This window comes from Panulirus ornatus, chromosome 6, assembly GCF_036320965.1.
Source record: "Panulirus ornatus isolate Po-2019 chromosome 6, ASM3632096v1, whole genome shotgun sequence".
Classification (NCBI taxonomy): domain Eukaryota; kingdom Metazoa; phylum Arthropoda; class Malacostraca; order Decapoda; family Palinuridae; genus Panulirus; species Panulirus ornatus.
Genome location: NC_092229.1, coordinates 47,312,137 through 47,333,930, shown reverse-complemented (window position 1 = coordinate 47,333,930; position 21,794 = coordinate 47,312,137). Strand labels below are relative to the sequence as shown.

The 21,794-nt window shown below is 45.9% G+C and overlaps 2 protein-coding genes across 6 annotated transcripts in view; one reads left to right on the top strand and one right to left on the bottom strand.

Annotated features, from left to right (window-relative positions):
* The window catches only part of LOC139749197 (DNA oxidative demethylase ALKBH2-like), a 620,232-nt gene that overhangs the window by 512,773 nt on the left and 85,665 nt on the right, over positions 1–21,794 (bottom strand). The window lies entirely within an intron of this gene.
* The window catches only part of LOC139749191 (uncharacterized), a 148,740-nt gene that overhangs the window by 52,229 nt on the left and 74,717 nt on the right, over positions 1–21,794 (top strand). The window contains exon 3 of one of the 2 annotated variants that reach the window (XM_071662863.1): positions 15,489–15,704. The exons of the other annotated variant lie outside the window; for it this stretch is intronic. The gene's annotated coding sequence lies outside the window, so the exon portion shown is untranslated. The remainder of the gene's footprint in view (positions 1–15,488; positions 15,705–21,794) is intronic. 2 annotated transcript variants of the gene reach the window in all.

The window sequence follows — 21,794 nt, the reverse complement described above, 5'->3', positions numbered from 1 at the left end:
CTGTTGTGTGAGCTGTTTCTGGGGACTGTTCTGTTGTGTGAGCTGTTTCTGGGGACTGTTCTGTTGTGTGAGCTGTTTCTGGGGACTGTTCTGTTGTGTGAGCTCTGTTTCTGGGGACTGTTCTGTTGTGTGAGCTGTTTCTGGGGACTGTTCTGTTGTGTGAGCTCTGTTTCTGGGGACTGTTCTGTTGTGTGAGCTGTTTCTGGGGACTGTTCTGTTGTGTGAGCTGTTTCTGGGGACTGTTCTGTTGTGTGAGCCCTGTTTCTGGGGACTGCTGTTGTGTGAGCTCTGTTTCTGGGGACTGTCCTGTTGTGTGAGCTCTGTTTCTGGGGACTGTCCTGTTGTGTGAGCTCTGTTTCTGGGGACTGCTGTTGTGTGAGCTCTGTTTCTGGTGACTGTTCTGTTTTGCGAGCTTTGCTTCGTCTTGTTTGCAGCTCTGTTATATTTTCTTTTGATGTGGTGCATGACTAGGCAGGTGAGGCGTAGTTTAGGGTGGAGCGTGTATGAAATGTTTGCAGAGGATGTTAAGGGATTCTCTTTCTGGTCCAAATATGTGCCAGTGTTCTGAGGGCGTTTAGTCTGTTCATGGCCTTTGTGTTGATGTTTGAGGTGTGGTGTGTGTGTGTGTGTGTGTGTGTGTGTGTGTGTGTGTGTGTGTGTGTGTGGGTGTGTGTGTGTGTGTGTGTGTGTCGTATGTTTCTCAATTGGGCTGAAGTTTCACAGCGTGGGACTGGTTAAACATTTCGGGCTGATGGGTGGGGGTGCAACTTTGCGAGGTCTCTCCGTCTACCAGGGCTTTTAAAGGCCGCCCGTATATTTCTATGGTGATGCAGACAATCTGTTCTGTGTGAACTGGTGTTCCGAATGCGTGGTGTTACATGTTTCCTGTTGCCTGGGGGTAATGTCAGTGTGCATGGGATGTGATATTTTGAGGTCATCTGCGTATGAGATGACTTTCACACTGTGGTTGTGGAAAGCGATGGGAGGTCGTGCTGGAAGATACTTATGACAAAAAAAAAAAAAATATATATATATATATATATATATATATATATATATATATATATATATATATATATATATATATATACTCCTTCGGGAACTCCACCGTATAACTTAAAAAGATTTTGCCTTGTTGGTGAGCCATTAGACGGCTTCCCATTTTCTTTCCCATTTTCTCTCATTAGGGTGGAGGATGGTATTAAGAATCTTATGTGTGAGGATGTGTGTGTTTTTTTTTGTGGGAGGGACAGTGTCGTAAGCTTTGTTGACATCGAGGGTGGGTTGTGGTTGGTTGACGCCATCCTGGATGTGTTGTGCGACGCCGGAGATGGTGGCGTAGTGACTGGGTTCTAGCTACAGCAGTGTGGTGGAAGCGAGAGTGAGAAGGTGTGGTTGTCGATCAAGCTGTCGAGGAGGGAGTTTGTACACTGAGAACGGCACAGTTCATACGGAGCGGCACGACTTGGAAGGGAGGGTCGGGCGCTGGGTCGGGATTGAAGATGAATTCTATATTACCAGATGACCAGATGTTTTGGGGTGATTTTCTCGTAGAAACAGTAAAACAAAAAACAATGCATGTATCTGAAAGATCCTGGTTTATAAATAGGCCGATGCTTTATGTGGTTGTTTGCATGATGCGATGGTCAGGGCCTGTTGCATGGGGAGTTCGACAGGGTTTCCACTTCTTCGCTACGAGTCATTGGGAGTGAGTGAGGGGCGAGTTGGCATGTGGGCGCTTCAAGGCGGGTTTTGTGTCGCCTTTCCGTGGCTGTCGGGAGACGATTGGTCTGTGGCTACTGTTCCAATATCGAGTTTCAGGAGTATGAACCTGAGTTCTTTAAGGGAGCGGGGATGATGTTGTTGCTTTGGGAGAAGAGTGTTTCATATTGGGGGGGCTGAGGTAGTGTGAGAGTTGGGGCTGGGGTAGTGTGAGTGTTGGGGCTGAGGTAGCGTGAGTGTTGGGGCTGAGGTACCGTGAGTGTTAAGGCTGAAGTAGCGTGAGTGTTGAGGCTGAAGTAGCGAGAGTGTTGGGGATGAGGTAGTATGAATGTTGGGGCCGAAGTAGCAAGAGTGTTGGGGCTGAGGTAGTATAAGTGTTGGGGCTGAGGTAGCGAGAGTGTTGGGGCTGAAATAGCGTGAGTGTTGGGGCTGAGGTAGCGTGGGTGTTGGGGCTCAGGTAGCGTGAGTGTTGGGGCCGAAGTAGCAAAAGTGTTGGGGCTGAGGTAGTATGAGTGTTGGGGATGAAATAGTATGAGTGTTGGGGATGAGGTAGTATGAGTGTTGGGGGCTGGGGTAGCGTGAGTGTTGGAGGTTAGTCAGCGTGTGTGGGAGGAGGGTGAGGAGGCGTGGGAAGTATGGTTTATGTGGTTCAAAGCCTGGAAGAGAGAGTGACAGTTTAGAGTTTACATTTGTCCTCCTCCGTTTTCTGTTGGTGGTGGCTGGCCTGCCTGATGATGTACCTTCGTTTTATTGGAGGTCTTCAACCTGTTGGGAGGAAAGTGTGGGTTCTACTGCTTACTGTAACCTTAAATCAATGTGCTTCTTGCTGGCTTGGTTGGTGCTGGGGGGGTGTGAGGTATGCACGAAGACATGGTAAACGGGGGGGGGGGGGGGGGGGGGGGGGGGGGAAGGAAATTTATCTAGGAAGACTTTTTTTTTGGGGGGGGGGGGGAAATGTGGATTATCTCCACGGGTAATATACATGGCGAGAGATGGGGAGGATGACTCAGAGCCGTATGAGAGAATGGACTTGAAATGTGCCACTCCAACTGACTCCGGTGCTCTCCTGGCATGAGAGAGAGAGAGAGAGAGAGAGAGAGAGAGAGAGAGAGAGAGAGAGAGAGAGAGAGAGAGAGAGAGAGAGACAGACAGAGAGAGAGAACTTCAGGTCTTTCCCATATCATTTTTTTTTATTATCATTTCTATCCTTCGTGTCGAAATGCATTGCTCTTTAACCCCAATCTGCTCTCGCACAGTGTGTGTGTGTGTGTGTGTGTGTGTGTGTGTGTGTGTGTGTGTGTGTGTGTGTGTGTGTGTGTCAGTGTGTGTGTCAGCACCAGGAAGGCCGGGCGACGGGCTGGAAATGTCATTAGGTCATTTTGGATACACCTTGGTAACTGGAGGTCAAGTCCCACTTCCTGAGACTTGAGTGTTAGCCCTGGAACACACACACACACACACACACACACACACACACACACACACACACACACACACTATACACTATACATGTGAGTATAATATACAGCATAGAAACACATCTAAGAGGAAGATCCAACATCTTAAATCACGGTTCTCTCTCTGAGGCCACAAGAATATTTCCACACCTCACTCGAGCGGCAGTACGTCGCACACGCATTTCCCCCCTCGACCAAACCCGTTTTTCCTTAGCTTCTGTCGGGGTCTTCGCAAACTCGGGTGGTTCGAGGGGTCGGGTCGGGTTCCCGGTTCACGCCCAAGTGTGGGTTCGTGAAGACCTTCGCGCCTCAGAGGATGTGTTGTTCAGCCTGTGACGATAAGCCTTTTCTGAACACGACCTATGATGTGACCTGGGGCCTTTTGAAGGTCAGGTCAGAGGGTAAACCACCACACCCACGGGGCGTAATGCTCCGCCGAGGGAGTTAAATGTATTCCGTCGGTTCACACAACACACACACACACACACACACACACACACACACATACACACACACATACACACACAGTCATCTCCCCCTTACAGGAGTCTACTCACCTGGCAAGGAGCAGAGTAAGTCAGTTCACTTGACCGACTGCCAAACAGATCATCTGGGCGGGAGCTGGGGGGGGGGGGGATGTTAGGGGGGGCCCCTCCGTCCTAGCACTCTCTTAACTTCTTCTCTGCTTCCCTAACTTTCTCCTCTTCACCATGATCACATGGAAACCCTCCAACCAAACTCCTCCCAAATTCTTCAGATCCTACAAAAACCCGTCCCTCCGTTCAATAATCGAGAAATGTACTCACATAGATTGATCTGTACCACTCTATTTTTATCTATCTCAGTGCTTCACATACTGGGCCACTGGAAGCAGTTATCTATCCCAGTGCTTCACATACTGGGCCACTGGGAGCAGTCATCCATCCCAGTGTTTCACATACTGGGCCACTGGGAGATGTCATCTATCCCAGTGCTTCACATACTGGGCCACTGGGAGATGTCATCTATCCCAGTGCTTCACATACTGGGCCACTGGGAACAGTCATCTATCCCAGTGTTTCACATATAGAACCACTGGGAGATGTCATCCATCCCAGTGCTTCGTATACTGAGCCACTGGGTAGTAAATGGTCTCTGCACGCACTGTGGGTCTACGATAACATCAGCATATAACAGTACTCCAGCCGGTCCTGTCGTCGCACTTGGCCCCACCACGGTAGTACAACCCTTGACCACGACGGTAGTACAACCCTTGACCACGACGGTAGTACAACCCTTGACCACGACGGTAGTACAACCCTTGACCACGACGGTAGTACAACCCTTTGACCACGACGGTAGTACAACCCTTTGACCACGACGGTAGTACAACCCTTGTTCGTGACGGCACGACCTTCTGACCTGACCCCGGTCATCCCAACCCAAGGGTCGTGCGCCAGGGTGTCGACACAACGGGGTCATGACTGGTTCTAAATTCCCTCGGCTTCGGGAGAGACCTCAAAAAAAAAAAAACACTCCGGCCTAAAGGTTTTTCCACGGACGATTCGAAAGTCAGTTGGCCAACCTCGGCTCGAGGGGGAAACATGAAAACCGTTAGTCTCCTGTCGGAGTCCAGTCCCCTCTCTCTCTCTCTCTCTCTCTCTCTCTCTCTCTCTCTCTCTCTCTCTCTCTCTCTCTCTCTCTCTCGGGGCCCACGACTCTCCCGTACGGTGATCGCAAGGAGACTAATCGCACAGTACCACAGCGCCCCCACGGTGTCAGAAGAGGAGGAGGAGGAGGAGGATGGGGGTCGGGTCGGGTCGGGAGGGGAAGGGAAAAAAAACCCAAAACTGGTCGAGCGCCCTCACAGTGCGCTACAATAGCCTCCTCCTGCACTGGGTGTGCAGTCGTGGAGGCTGCAGCGCCTTAACAAGAGCAACCTTAGCAGTAAATTGGCTCTCATGTACCACAGAGGCTTCGGTTAGATAACAGCCCTCAGTCCATCTATCTATCTATCTATCTATCTATCTATATATATATATATATATATATATATATATATATATATATATATATATATTCATAATATTCGCCATTTCCCGCGTTAGCGAGCTAGCGTTAAGAAGAGAGGACTGGGCCTTCGAGGGAATATCCTCACCTGACCCCCTTCTCTGTTCCTTCTTTTGGAAAATTAAACATGAGAGGGGAGGATTTCCAGCCCCCCGCTCTCTTTCCCTTTTAGTCGCCTTCTACGACACGCAGGGAATGCATGGGAAGTATTCTTTCTCCCCTATCCCCAGGGATATATATATATATATATATATATATATATATATATATATATATATATATATATATATATATATATATGCTGGGGAGAGGGAGAGAAAGATATTACTAGTGTCAGGGGCTGCTTGTATATTCCCGACGTCTTCGAGAGAGAGAGAGAGAGAGAGAGAGAGAGAGAGAGGAAACTGCTACGGCAACACTGGCTGTCAGTCTGGGAAATCTGACACGTCCCAGTGTATTTTGTTCGCGTGAAGGTATGACAATGACACGCGTCGGAGGAGAAGGAGGAGGAGGAGAGAGTGAGTACACACCCAGACACACACACATACACACACACACACACACATACACACACAGTCCCTCTAAGATCAAGCCTGTATGGAACTCACTCGAGCCTCAGGAATGTGAGGATCCGTCGGTCTACTTCGCCGTTTCTTTCCTCCGCGCGAAGCTGCCGCTCCCAGCGTCGTACGTCACAATTCACCGTGGAGCCTTTTAGATGCGTCAGTGTATCCCCTGACGCATCTATATGTCATTATTATGCTTGTGACATTCAAGTGCTCCAAAACTCCTTTAAGTAATCCGCGTACAATACAAAATCATATATATATATATATATATATATATATATATATATATATATATATATATATATATATATATATATATATATATATATTTCTTTTTCTTTCAAACTATTCGCCATTTCCCGCGTTAGCAAGGTAGCGTTAAGAACAGAGGACTCGGCCTCTGAGGGAATATCCTCACCTGACCCCCTTCTCTTTTCCTTCTTTTGGAAAATTAAAAAAAAAAAAAAAAACGAGAGGGGAGGATTTCCAGCCCCCCGCTCCCTCCCCTTTTAGTCGCCTTCTACGACACGGAGGGAATATGTGGGAAGTATTCTTTCTCCCCTATCCCCAGGGATAATATATATATATATATATATATATATATATATATATATGTATTTTCGCCATTTCCTGCGTTAGCGAGATAGCGGGGGTCGGGCTGGAAATCCTCCCCTCCGGTTCCCTTCTTTCCTCTACATCCACCTCCTGCTGGCGGGGTGACCATTCTGTTCCGTCTACCCGCCTCCCCAGACCTGACACTGTAGGAGGAGTATAAAGTCACCCGGTTACTCACTCGTTGATCTTTCTCGGATCAAACTGGGTGTTTTTTGATCTCTCGCTCTCTCTGAGCTCTTTTACTTCCCCTTTGTGGAGAGGTATTACGTTCCCCCGTCTGCGAGCTCCATGGTAAGGCACCTCTAGTTATATATATATATATATATATATATATATATATATATATATATATATATATATATATATATATATATATATATATACTATTTCTCTTTTCCTAGTTCACTCAAGATTCAAATGTTCATATTCATTCAAATCGCCTCCCGTGAGTTGATTCCCATAACCTGGATGCCGGGTCTCGCTGCTGCCCCTCCCCCCTCATGCGGTGTACAATCTCTGGCCTTTACGAAGGTGGAGGGTATCAAAGTGACATCTGGATATGTGGGGCTGAACGGGGGAAAGTGGTCATGAGAATACAGCCAGATGATGAATGTCTAGAGCGTTGTCTGTACGTTCGCCAGATACGTACACTGCGCCCTATTTGACTCATGAGTTCGTTGACACGCAAGCCCCATAGCTATAGGGCTCTGCAGGCAGTGAGAGAGAGAGAGAGAGAGAGAGAGAGAGAGAGAGAGAGAGAGAGAGAGAGAGAGAGAGAGAGAGAGAGAGAGAGAGAGAGAGGATGGTTTTTGGATCATCGTGAACACACACACACATTTTGGATCTTGAACACACACACACACACACACACACACACACACACACACACACACACACACAGGTGTCCAAAGACTTTTCGAGTGTTCGTTGCAAGGTGGCGCTGACCGCCTTTATTGACCCTGGCAGTCGATAGTCTCAAAAGCCTAAATTATATAATCAACCAAGTGAAGAAGAATGACAGAATACTAGGAGGGTATTTGAATCATCGGATTCAACCCAATCAACTGTCATTGAAGAGTCAAGTCTGGGTGGTTCGCTGCTGTTTTAGATTCGGTTGGTGTATGTGACTGGTCAAAAGCATTTGGGTACATGACCTACCCAGTCAAAAGCTACAACTTAACTCTTTGATTCATGACGGTAGATAACTCGAAGCACAATCGTAGTACCGAATATCATCATATACCTTTCTTCTGTTTTCCTCCCACAAATCTTCCTCTTGCTCGCCACACACGCAAGAACCTTCCAACACGTTCCTTCCACAATCTTCAGCCCCTCCACACAACAACCCGCCCTTGTAGTCAATAATCTACTGATATATTATACACCTCTATATGTTCAGTCATCTGGAACGGTGAGGGATCTGTAGGGGAGGGGAAAGGGTCAAGCCTGCAGCAAACTTATGATCCAGACTTTCCATAGATAACAACAATCACCCATTTCACGGTAACTGGCTCTCTCTCTCTCTCTCTCTCTCTCTCTCTCTCTCTCTCTCTCTCTCTCTCTCTCTCTCTCTCTCTCTCTCTCTCTCTCTCCTCCACTTCACTGTAACAAAAATATCAAATATAAAAAATTATCAATTTTTCTTCAGCTGCCTCTATTCTTACATATGTACTTCAATATGTAAGATCTATTTCTTTATCTATATGACAAGAAATGTATCCTTGTGACTTTACTATTCACGTGCAGGTAACAAGTCTTTAGCTATCACTTCCATATTCCTGTGTTTTCTTAAGTGATAATTGCTACAAACCTGAATTGCCTTCATTCCGTCTCCCCTAACAACTGCTGTAGCGATGTGATAATCTAACCATCAATATTCCCCAAAACACACAGTAAATAACTAACTGTAACGGATCCACTGTGTACGTCAATATAATGGCATGCGTTCCCATGGCACTAAGTCACATCTTCAGTGTATCTTGACCATATCTCTATAGAGATAGAACTACGGGAGACACAAGCACTCATGGTTGCATTAATAAAGTCACTGGGTTGGGTTAGGCCTCCAACATCCGGGTGAGCAGAGATGTAACGGTTTTCGCTCGCGACGCCCGCCAACGCCGCGCGATCGCTCGCCAACGCCATCAAAGAATTCTTAGTCGTTCGGATCTAAAATATAAAATCATATACTCCCAGGGCGGGGGACATTCGTAGTGAGACGTGCTCTTGCTGAGAGCAGGATGAGGACGCCATACATGGCCCTGTTTTCTGTAAGGTTTCCAGAGAAAGTCTTAGGAGAAATTTTCTTGTTTACCTCCGTTTCCCATCAGGTTATGATAAAAAATCTAGCAATGTCAGTTATATATTGGTATGTGTGTGTAGTGTTTTTCCTGTACGTGTCGGGAACCTTTTTTATCAGAGGAATTCTATTAGAAAACATCCCAATGGCATTTAGTAGCGATATGAAGCAAACATTGCCGTATTGAGCAAATATCGCTATATCTATCGAGCTATCTATTTATCTATTTATCTATCTATCTATCTATCTATCTATATATATATATATATATATATATATATATATATATATATATATATATTATACTTTGTCGCTCTCTCTCGCATTAGCGAGGTAGAGCAAGGAAACAGGATTCGAACCCAGGACATTCTGCGAGGAATATTCAGCAGCAATTGTTATATATGAGGAACAGACAGTCACTCAAAAGCAGCAGATGTTCTGATTTAACTGTTGCCATAATCGGCAGCTCCAAGTTGTCAAATATTCATTTACATGTTGGACTCCCGGATATCCTTCTCTGAGCGCTTTTGATCTAACCCAGGGACTTGTTTCATGAACGTTCCATCGCTCTAGTTTCTTCCATGATTTGAAGCTGTCATCTCGAGGACTTAACCTTTCTTTTTTTTCAATTTCCCTCGATGATTTGAAGCTTTCATCTCGGGTACTCTACCTTCTTTCTTTTTTCTTTTTTTTTTTTTCCATTTCCCTCGATGCACTTGCAAGCATCAAATCTCCGTTTTCGTTCGAGACTATTGTGGTTCCCAAACTTTCTAACATGACGGACCCCTTCTGGCTTTCACGTACTCCTCACATTTTGTATCATATGTTATAGCACTGTTGTGGATGATCTGATTGGTAGTGTTGTGAGAGACGGAGCAGTGAGTCAGCGTTGGTATGCATGACGTGTACAAGACTCTCGTGTGTGGAGATGTGGTGGATAGAGAACGGGTGAGGGTGACTGCCATATTTTGGTTTTGCAAGGATGTGTGGCAACTTTAATGTGAGCGAGAGATGGCAAGAGAGAGAGAGAGAGAGAGAGAGAGAGAGAGAGAGAGAGAGAGAGAGAGAGAGAGAGAGAGAGAGAGAGAGAATGTCTCTTGAATAACATAAACACAGAGTTTCCTGATTAACCTCTTTTGTTAAACACAAAAAAAAAGAAGTCATTTTTGGCACATGTCTTCACGCCCACCAGACGTTAAATGTTTACAGACTAAAATGTACTCAAGGCTGAAAACATATAGAAAAAAAAAAATACATAGAATAAAGACAGCGGGACTATAACATGGGGAGTGAGTGTACAGCCGACCTTCGCTAAACAAACACAAAAGTTACTTACAATGTTTACAATGGTTGTGAAAGGGGGGGGGGGTGTCTCTATGCGATGCGATTTTGGTGCCGAGCTGCAACTCGGGGACGAGGGATCTCTACTGGCAGGAAGTGACGGTGGCGCGATCGTGTACCTCTTTTCAGAGCAGTCGAATGAGGTTCAAGCGATGGCTGGAGAGAGCTGGGAAGAACAATGGGTTACGCGCCGCTTGAAAGACGGTGTAAGAGCGACCGAAGATGATCACGCATGCACCTCTCTCCTCCTATCCTGTTATGTGGTGGATAGGGAGGGATAGGAGGAGGCGTACCTGAGTTTGAGAAAGAGATGAGAAACTTCTGTGGTGGATAGGAAGGCGTATCTGAGTTTGAGAAAGAGATGAGAAACTTCTGTGGTGGATAGGGAGGGAGGGATAAGGTCGGTGTATCTGAGTTTGGGAAGGAGGCGAGAAACTTCTGTGGTGGATAGAGAGGGATAGATAGGGTCGGCGAATCTGAGTTTGAGGAAGAGATGAGAAAGTTCTGTACATGATCCTGGGTTCAGACACTGGGGGAGGGGGGGAGGGGGTTTAAAGGGTCTCGAGTCCACGAAAATCATCGACACAATACCCGGAGGAATTTTTGATAATGGCGCTCATGCCTTCCTCCCACTTTAGTCTCTCGTCCAGAGTTACGTGGAGAGGAGCTCAGTGGAATGAGGGACTTCGGCCGCAGCAACAGTGACATATGATCTTCCATGTGTTCCACTCCTTGCGTTCCGCTGGTCAAGCGTTGCTAAATTCTCTCCGATTCTGTGAGTTCAGCTTGTGTTGTTGGTAACCAAGCAACACATGTATACAATCTAGCCCCTTATGTATACACCGGACATCATGAATGATGATGGAAATACTTCTGAAATGTACTGTCCAACGAATTAAGAATGAAGTCGAGTTACTCTGGTATGACCCAATAAGAGAAGGTTATACAGAAGGCTGAAAACAAGTCCACGTCGAACGCAAGATTGACACATAAAACAGGTGCGCGTGTGGCGAATGCGAACAATAGCATTGTGAAATCAGCGAGGGCTTCGACCAGCCGTGTATGCAGCGAGGGCTTCGCGCACAGTTTATTCCTTCCTCGGGGGCACCAAGCGTGTGGTAGGCACACACTCTCGCCCACACCCCCTGTAAACTGGGCCCTCAGCAATCATCAAACACTGCCACAGTCGGAGTCACTTTTAAAGTCTCCAGACAAGTGCTTGTGACGAATGCCTAAGCGACAGCATGTGGGCTGGCGAGTAATGCGATCAGGCCGCGTCTGTCTCTCCGTCGGAGGCATTTCCTACTACCACCCTCTCCACCCACCGACCCCCTTCAGGACGCCCCTCACCAGCCTCAGGTTCTTGGAAACTGAGCCTTCAGTCCGTACCGTCGGTACGCGACCTTGGTCAATGTCGCACTGAGCCTCGCCACCTGCACGTGCTCCTCTCTTCGCAACCTCTTACTTCTTCAACCGAGTACTGGCAATGTATTTGTTTGGAAGATTAACTTGATTAGGTTGTAATTCGTCTTCGAGGTCTGTCTCCTACAAAAATATAAACAAATATCTAAATACAACAAAGTGGACTCTTGCATTATGTATCCCATACCTCAATTCTCTTTTAAAGTATAAAACTATCGTACATGACCAGATATTCAAATTATATATATATATATATATATATATATATATATACTCCTTTGTTTACCTCACCTCCAAGAACCCTCTAAGATACCCCTTCCAATGTCTCCTACAACCAAATCCAGTCCCTCCAGTACTTGTTCACAGTATCCCGCGTAGCGCCTGGAACAGACGAAGAATGGCATCGTTTCCTCACATCCCTTTTCAAGCTGCCATGTATAGAGCACCGAAACCATAGCTCTCTATTCACAGCCAAGCCCTACAGACTTTCCCGTGGTTTCCCCTGACCGTTTCATCTTATGCCCTGGTTCAGCACCACCGAGACACCACATCGCCTGTAGCGTTCCACGTCGTTCCAATTCGTGGGTCAACGTGATCAACAAGTGCGATGATGTGTTTGAGATAAGAGCAGGGCAAATGATATGCTGAACCAGTGTTTGTAATGATGCTGAGATGGATGGTGTCCAAAACGCAAAGGAGAAAATGTAACTCATACATGCCTGGGGAGTGAAGTTTCAGATGAGTATGTATGTCTGGCGGAGTAGACTTTCTAAGACTGGGTTGGGAGGGCAGTTATATCGTGTTTGTAGAGTCGATACAGTGTATACAATATTGTCAATGATGTGTTTGCTAAGGGAAGAGGGGAATCTCTGAGTACACCGGCTGTTAATGTGTGAAGCAAGGTTAAATTTTTCCATTCCTACTTGAGAATGAGTGGTTGGTTATGGGGTGGTCTGGGTGGGAAGGGGTCTAGTTGCTGTAACAAAGAAATGAGTACCTAGAATGCTGAGGTGATATTCTCCTGGAAGTATGACTGTATCGTTGTGCAGGTGTGGAATGTCTTCGGTTGTTGTGTACCTGGTAATACCACTGGCTCTGCTTTAAGTGGTCTGCACCTTTGTTATCCATGCTTTCCACTGGGTGGGTGATCGGGATCGTGAGGCACAGTTTAGATTGGAGGGAACAGTTTGCCTGAGATTGCTGTAGGATTATCCTATCCAAAACTCGTTCTGGTACATGTTTTAAGGGAGGAGGTGTTCAGTCTGTTTACGGCACTTGTGCTGTTGTGTGGTGTGAGGTGCACGTATATAACCCGTGGTTATCTTATCTGATGCCCAGTACGGTTGGAGTTCCTTTGAGTGGAGGTGATGAACCATCTGGGGTTATGGGAGGGTGTTGGTTGGATTCATGTCTTACCCAGGGTTAAGAAGTAGACGTCAGATTTCTGTGGGGGATGCTGGCATTCTGTTATAATGTGTCAGTGTTCTAACTGAGTGATGTAATCGAGAGGACATCTGCATAGGAAATGACTTTTATACTATGATCTGCAGGAGGTAATGTAAGGTTGTAAACAGAGGGCACAGCGTTGAAGAAAACAGTATTTCATGGGAGTCTCCTCTATAGAGTTTGAGGATTTTCACAGACCTTTACTGGCTTTCATCCTCACTGCTAAATCCTTCTCTACCTTAAGTGGGTTGGAATATACATATAAAGCATTACAAATTAAATAATAACTAATACTTTGAGAATGGCTGACTTTACTGCCAGCTGTGAAATTGGGAGACAATTTTCTCTCATCTTAGCGAAGTGCGGTGCCATGCATTTCTTTTTTTTAGGTGTGTTGCGGGACAGTGTTAAATGCTCTGTTGATATCTATTGCCACTTGAACTGTGCGGGAGGGGGACTCCGGTTACACGAGACCATCCAGCATTACGTGAGATCTGAGTGTACGTAGAGTGATAGTGGTGACAGCGTCTAAGGCTATACGGTTTGCGTGAGATGAGAACGTTCGCTTGGACCATGATGTGGTCCAGCTTTTCGAAAAGTTGGGATATTGATGATAATGATATGGGACGATAAGGGGAAGGGGAGTCTGATAAATGGAGAGAAATGCTGTGATACAGTAAACAATTCTACAATAAAATTCAAGAACGAACATTTATGATTTGACATACATACTTTCTAATACTGTTAAGTGTACCATATGGAAAACTGGAGATTATAAAAATGATTGCAAACTGTCAGAGGTGGAGGGAACGAGGAGAAGTGAGAGACCAAACTGGAGGTGGAAAGATGAAGTGAAAAAGATTTTGAGTGATCGGGGCCTGAACATGCAGGAGGGTGAAAGGCGTGCAAGGAATAGAGTGAATTGGAACGATATGGTATACCAGGGTCGACGTGCTGTCAATTGATTGAACCAGGACATGTGAAGCGTCTGGGGTAAACCATGGAAAGTTTTGTGGGGCCTGGGTGTGGAAAGGGAGCTGTGGTTTCGGTGCATTATACATGACAGCTAGAGACTGAGTGTGACCGAATGGGGCCTTTGTTGTCTTTTCCTAGCGCTACCTCGCACATATATATATATATATATATATATATATATATATATATATATATATATATATATATATATATATATATATATATATATATTCGCTTGAAAGTGGTAACACAATGATGGACAAGCCACCTTCAACAATGTGATTCATCGTCAGGGTACGAAAAAAAAAATAGCATCGTCAAGCAGCTTCAAGCCCTAAGGGAACCGACCTAACCCTCCTCCTGCGCAAATATGCAGACGGCCCATGAGTGCTGGGATGACGTAATACTTACCACACATCGCCTGCGATTGATATAGTTAAAAACAATGTCAAACTATAAGCCATCATACGGCACAATACATCATCATGTAACACAGAAAAAAAAAACATTTATGAAATCAAGCAATCCATTTAGAAGTGAAAGGTATCGTTAAAGCTAAATGCCTTCCCATTCTGTCACCAGCCTTCCAATCTTGTGTCTTTCTTTCTGCATGATGCCTTAATTCAGACCTCATAATAATAAACATGCCTGTATATAAATGCTACAATAAACTGGTGTGTGGATGCCTATATTGTAAATACAAGTACATAAGTACCCTATACTAATAAACATATAAAAATATTTAATAAAACTAAAAAAAAAATGCTACTTAAATAAAGACCATGACTGTGTATAAATAATAATTAATATAAGATAAATATTAATGTAAAGTCTAACCAACATCCTCCTTCCGCCTGGGTCCCTGACTGATCTACCACACGTGCCTGACTCCCTCCCTCACCTTGCTCTGCCACACCACCACCACCACCTTGACCTCCTCCCTGCTCTGCCACACCACCACCACCACCTTGACCTCCCTGCTCTGCCACACCACCACCACCACCACCTTGACCTCCTCCCTGCTCTGCCACACCACCACCACCTTGACCTCCTCCCTGCTCTGCCACACCACCACCACCACCTTGACCTCCCTGCTCTGCCACACCACCACCACCACCACCTTGACCTCCTCCCTGCTTTGCCACACCACCACCACCACCACCATGACCTCCTCCCTGCTCTGCCACACCACCACCACCTTGACTCCCTCCCTGCTCTGCCACACCACCACCACCTTGACCTCCTCCCTGCTCTGCCACATCAACCACCACCTTGGCTCCCTCCCTGCTCTGCCACACCACCACCACCTTGACCTCCTCTCTGCTTTGCCACACCACCACCACCACCACCTTGACCTCCTCCCTGCTCTGCCACACCAACCACCACCTTGACTCCCTCCCTGCTCTGTCACACCACCACCACCTTGACCTCCTCCCTGCTCTGCCACACCAACCACCACCTTGGCTCCTTCCCTGCTCTGCCACACCACCACCACCTTGACCTCCTCCCTGCTCTGCCACACCACCACCACCACCCTTGACTCCCTCCACCACCACTAACCAACACAACTAACAAGTTTCACCCTCTTAACAGCTGGCACTAACCACAGCCGTGCGTCGTGTGAGTACGACGGGCGGTGGTACGGCGAGAGTGAGGCCGTACCCACCCTGGAGCCGTGCCTGAGGTGCTCGTGCAAGGGCGCCTCCCTGGTGTGCCACCTGAGGGTGTGCCCCTCAGTGCCAGACACAGTGCCAGACGGATGCTACAAGCTCAGGAAGGCTGGACAGTGTTGCCACCACCTGGTCTGTGGTGAGGACCTCTTCCTCCACCAGCTGGGGGAACTGGTGTTAGGAGGGGGGTGGTATGAGGCAGGAACCTGACCTGACCTAACGTGATCCATGACCTGACCTGACCTATCGTTATCTAACGAGCCCAGACGTAACGTTGACCTCGTCTAACGTAACTGGACATTCCCTTAATTTTCCTTAACCAAAGAGAAAAACTTAACCTAACCCAACCTAACCTAACCTAACTTAACCTAACCCAACCTAACCTAACCTAACTTAACCTAACCTAACCTAACCTAACTAACCTAACCTAACCTAACCTAACCTAACCTAACCTAACCTAACTTAACCTAACCTAACCTAACTTAACCTAACCTAACCTAACTTAACCTAACCTAACCTAACCTAGCCTCATTAATCTTAGTTTGCACAGAGGTGTAAGTGCATGACTTCATATCAAGGTAGAGACAACGAGCTATCAGAAACTAGCCAGGGTGGAGGAATCCAAACGTTTTTCTGCCGCTTCAGCTCCCTACGCAGCGGTACACACTTCGGCTTCAGACGCACCGAAAATGATAAATGAAAAATGCATGTACACACACACACACACACACACACACATACTTCAGCCCTGCAACACCATAAACATGCTTGACCTAACCATGCACCGGCCACTGTATAGATTGCTCGTGATTAGGCATTTCATATCTACAGTCGCACTTTCTACAGTCGTCCTCGCTGAGAGTCGTACTTTCCACAGTTGTACCCTCTACAGGCGCACTTTCTACTGTCGTACTTTCTACAGCCGTACTCTCTACAGGCGTGCTTTCTACAGTCGTCCTCTCTGAGAGTCGTACTTTCTACAGTCGTCCTCTCTGAGAGTCGCACTTTCTACAGTCGTCCTCTCTAAGAGTCGTACTTTCTACAGTCGTCCTCTCTGAGAGTCGTACTTTCTACAGTCGTCCTCTCTGAGAGTCGTACTTTCTACAGTCGTCCTCTCTACAGTCGTACTTTCTACAGTCGTCCTCTCTACAGTCGTACTTTCTACAGTCGTCCTCTCTAAGACTCGTACTTTCTACAGTCGTCCTCTCTGAGAGTCGTACTTTCTACAGCTGTACTCTCTACGAGTCGTACTTTCTACAGTCGTCCTCTCTAAGACTCGTACTTTCTACAGCTGTACTCTCTACGAGTCGTACTTTCTACAGTCGTCCTCTCTACGAGTCGTACTTTCTACAGTCGTCCTCTCTGAGAGGCGCACTTTCTACAGTCGTCCTCTCTACGAGTCGTACTTTCTACAGTCGTCCCCTCTGAGAGTCGCACTTTCTACAGTCGTCTTCCCTAAGAGTCGCACTTTCTACAGTCATCCTCTCTGAGAGTCGTACTTTCTACAGTCGTCCTCTCTGTGAGTCGTACTTTCTACAGTCGTCCTTTCTGAGAGTCGTACTTTCTACAGTCGTCCTCTCTAAGAGTCGTACTTTCTACAGTCGTCCTCTCTAAGAGTCGTACTTTCTACAGCTGTACTCTCTACGAGTCGTACTTTCTACAGTCGTCCTCTCTACGAGTCGTACTTTCTACAGTCGTCCTCTCTGAGAGTCGTACTTTCTACAGTCGTCCTCTCTGAGAGTCGTACTTTCTACAGTCGTCCTCTCTGAGAGTCGCACTTTCTACAGTCGTCCTCTCCGAGAGTCGCACTTTCTACAGTCGTCCTCTCTACGAGTCGTACTTTCTACAGTCGTCCTCTCTACGAGTCGTACTTTCTACAGTCGTCTCGTACACCTGTGTCAGCTCATCTTCCTATTTTCCTAAGTTTTGCGGCTCATCAACTCCCTCCTCACCGCCCCTCCTCAACCACCTGTTCCCCCTCACACACGATCTTGCCTCCACTTACCGGTTCTACGGATATTATTTCCGCCACTGGGGGCCGTGGGCTGTCTGCGCGTCCGCCGCCGTTACTAAGACCTGACCCTTGTGACACGCCACCGGCCGCTGCTTCCCATAGTTTGTGTGTGGATCAGCCACTCGAGGATTCACCGTTATGACGACCCCTCTTCCCGTACATCAAAGTCTGTTAAGATTTATATATGTCTGTTGGTTTAAAGTCTTCTACGACTTCTATAATTAATATCTTTTCTTTAATATTCATCATTTTTATCAACGTGGACACGACTGGAAATGCTTTTGTCCTTAGAATGTCGAGTGATTTAAAAAAAAAAAGATATTCGTGCATTTTCTTCACTCGATGATATTATCAGAAATATGGTGATGTAATCACAAGGCACTGATGGGGCCTGTGTTACAACATGGCACCTGTGAGGAGTTGACTCCAACACAACACCCGTGGTGGGGGAGGGTCACTTCAACAGAGCATCCCGACAGTGGGTAACTTCAACAAAGCGCCTCTGATAAAGTGACCAACACAGCACCCATGAAGGGTCGAAAGGGGTGACTTTGATAATCACCCGTGAGGGAGAGGGAGCAACTTCAACACAGCACCCGCGAAGGGGTGACTTCAACACAGCACCCGTGAGGGAGAGGGAGCAACTTCAACACAGCACCCGCGAAGGGGTGACTTCAACACAGCACCCGTGAGGGAGAGGGAGCAACTTCAACACAGCACCCGCGAAGGGGTGACTTTAACACAGCACCCGCAAAGGGGTGTGTCTTTAACACAGCACCCGCGAAGGGGTGACTTCAACACAGCACCCGCGAAGGGGGGTGTCTTTAACACAGCACCCGCGAAGGGGTAACTTTACCACAGCACCCGCTTCGAAGGGGTGACTTCAACACAGCACCCGCGAAGGGGTGACTTCAACACAGCACCCGCGAAGGGGGGTGTCTTTAACACAACACCCACGAAGGGGTGACTTCAACACAGCACCCGCTTCGATGGGGTGACTTCAACACAGCACCCGCGAAGGGGGGTGTCTTTAACACAACACCCGCTTCGATGGGGTGACTTCAACACAGCACCCGCTTCGATGGGGTGACTTCAACACAGCACCCGCGAGGGAGTGACTCCAACACGACAGTAGATAGTTACCAAAGCCATCAAGCTGGCCAGGCATCTTAGGGGTAAGAGAGTAGGGAGGTAAATGGGTAGGTAGGGAGACGGAGTGTCTCAAGTTAACACATGTGGTTATGTGAGCCACACATGATAGCCAGGGGAAGGCGCTGGCGTCCCAGGATGTGTGTGTGTGTGTGTGTGTGTGTGTGTGTGTGTGTGTGTGTGTCTACTGTACGGGGAGGGAGTTTCACACTCGTGGGGCCACATCGCTTGGGCTGTCTCTCTACGATCATACAAGTCTTAAAAAGAAAGTTTTGTATGCTGTCAGCATTTTCTCTGGGTTGTCAGCATTTTCTCTGTGCTGTCAGCATTTTCTTTGTATGCTGTCAGTATTTTCTTTGTATGCTGAGCATTTTCTTTGTATGCTGAGCATTATCTTTGTATGCTTTGAGCATTTCTTTTGTATGTTGCCAACATTTTCTTTGTCTGCTGAGCATTTTCTTTGTATGCTGAGCATTTCCTTTGTATGCTGCGAGCAATTTCTTTGTGTTGCCAGCATCTTTGTATGCTGTCAGCATTTCCTTTATATGCTGTTAGCAGTATTCTTTGTATGCTGTCAGCATTATTCTTTGTATGCTGTCAGCAATTTCTTTGTATGCTGTCAGCATTTTCTTTGTATGCTGTCAGCATTTTCTTTGTATGCTGTCAGCATTTCTTTGTATGCTGTCAGCATTTTCTTTGTATGCTGTCAGCATTTCTTTGTATGCTGTCAGCATTTTCTTTGTATGCTGTCAGCATTTTGTTTCATTATTCATTTCATTCCATCATATCATCTCCTCTTACGTTATAAGTGTACTTCACATTTTTTTTTTACTTAATCACATCTTATGGCCTAAGGTCGTTCTGTCTTTATATCTTTCGCAGAACTGTTGAGCATCGAAATGATCTAATGTGCATAAACTTTTAAAGGTTATGATCAAGTCACCCCTCACTTATCTGTCTTCCATGGTGGACACATCTATAGCCTCTAACCCAACGGTGTAACTCACCTCTCTATCCTCTGTTATGACCTTCGCTGACCTCCTGTACACCTTCTCTATTAGTTCTTTGTGCTTCTTGGAAGTGAAGTGACCAAACATTGAGAAGAATATTCTACTTCTGGCCTTACGTACGTTGTGAACAGCTCGCTCAACATTTCCTTACCCACGAATCTAAATACAATTCCAATATTTGCCAGCAGACACAATTCGTCTCTTTAGCTATTCTTCTAAAAATGGTACAATGTCGACTTCCAAGTCTTGTCTCACACACGGAGACCCCGAGGTTTATTTCCAGCTGGATGCATAAGTGCGTGCGTGCGTCTGTGTGCGCGTGCGTCTGTGTGTGTGTGTGTGTGTGTGTGTGTGTGTGTGTGTGTGTGTGTGTGTGTGTGTGTGTGTGTGTGTGTGCGTGTCTCGCGTATACAGGAGCGGGGGCCCTAACATGGCACTACCTACCCGGACCTCTACCACAAAAGGCTTATTTTCCCTAACGTATCATTACGGAAGGACACTTTTCGAGCCCTAAGGCACCAGTGATGGCCAGAACAATGGTAGAGAGTGCTAATCCACAGTACTTGGGTCTCTCCACGCCCTAAGCATAAGGTTGTCTATACTGCTTTACTGTATGGGTTCGAATGCCATCAACACCGGTATACTGACTTTTCAAAAGTATCCTGACAGTATGTTCTTATGGTAAGGGGTCAAGTCTACCTCCACCTTGTTCGATAAGTCGTATATTCTCACCTTGACATCACTCACCAGCAACCTTATCGGCTAACCCGGTACTGCTTTACGTTAGTCATCTATCAGTATACCTCAGTAGACAACATCAGTTTACCATCAGTGTACATCAGCATCTTATCAGATATGAACTCAGAAATCGTATGTACATTACCATTTTCTTATCACCAACTTCAAATTTAGAATAAATACATCAATATTCGTTGCATCAGTATACATCAGTATACTCCCCAGTATACTCTAATATCACGTTAGAATACCTCAGCATACTCGTTCACTCGTTAGTATACTTCTACAGCAAACATCTCAGTGTAATTTTCAATCTACACTCAGGCTTCAGTGTACTACCCTCAGTATACCTTCAGAATAAACCAGAATCCCTAACGCGAACGCTCACTACTGTCTAATACTATTTCAGTATACTAGAAATTCTTCACGTAAACCCGACTAAATGTATACCATTAACCTTTCAGTATACTTCAGTAACCATCAGGATACTCTAGCGTGTTGCTGAAACATTCCCCACAATTCTACGGGTTTACATTTAGTATCCTTTCAGTAATAAAAGTCAGTGCCCAATCACTGTCACTATATACACTGAAATCTTACATATACGCTTCAGGATTCAACACTATACCTCAGTATACTTGAAGGTACACAATGGTATACCCAACTTCTTCAATACCTAGTATACTGATAGGCCTAAAACCCCAAGCAACAAATACCCAACCAGTTTCAATAGACTTCACGAATCAAACAACTCCTGCAGGCTTTTACGATAAGTTCCACAGAAGTAATATCAAAACTGTGTTATAGTAAAAGCATAATGTCCAATGAACTACTTACAAACCTAGGTTGCATTAATCCTAAACTACAACATGCTTCGGAAGTTTGGCCAACAGAACATAAAGAAACACGTAATTTGTTACGTCTGAAGGGAGGTGGCAACAGAGATGGGGGTCACCATCTCTTTAGAAAAGATATAAAGAAGTTATTCTATAGCATCAGTTACAAAAGATATAAAGAAGTTATTCTATAGCATCAGTTACAAAAGATGTAAAGAAGTTATTCTATAGCATCAGTTACAAAAGATGTAAAGAAGTTATTCTATAGCATCAGTTACAAAAGATATAAAGAAGTTACTCTATAGCATCAGTTACAAAAGATATAAAGAAGTTATTCTATAGCATCAGTTACAAAAGATATAAAGAAGTTATTCTATAGCATCAGTTACAAAAGATATAAAGAAGTTATTCTATAGCATCAGTTACAAAAGATATAAAGAAGTCATTCTATAGCATCAGTTACAAAAGATATAAAGAAGTTA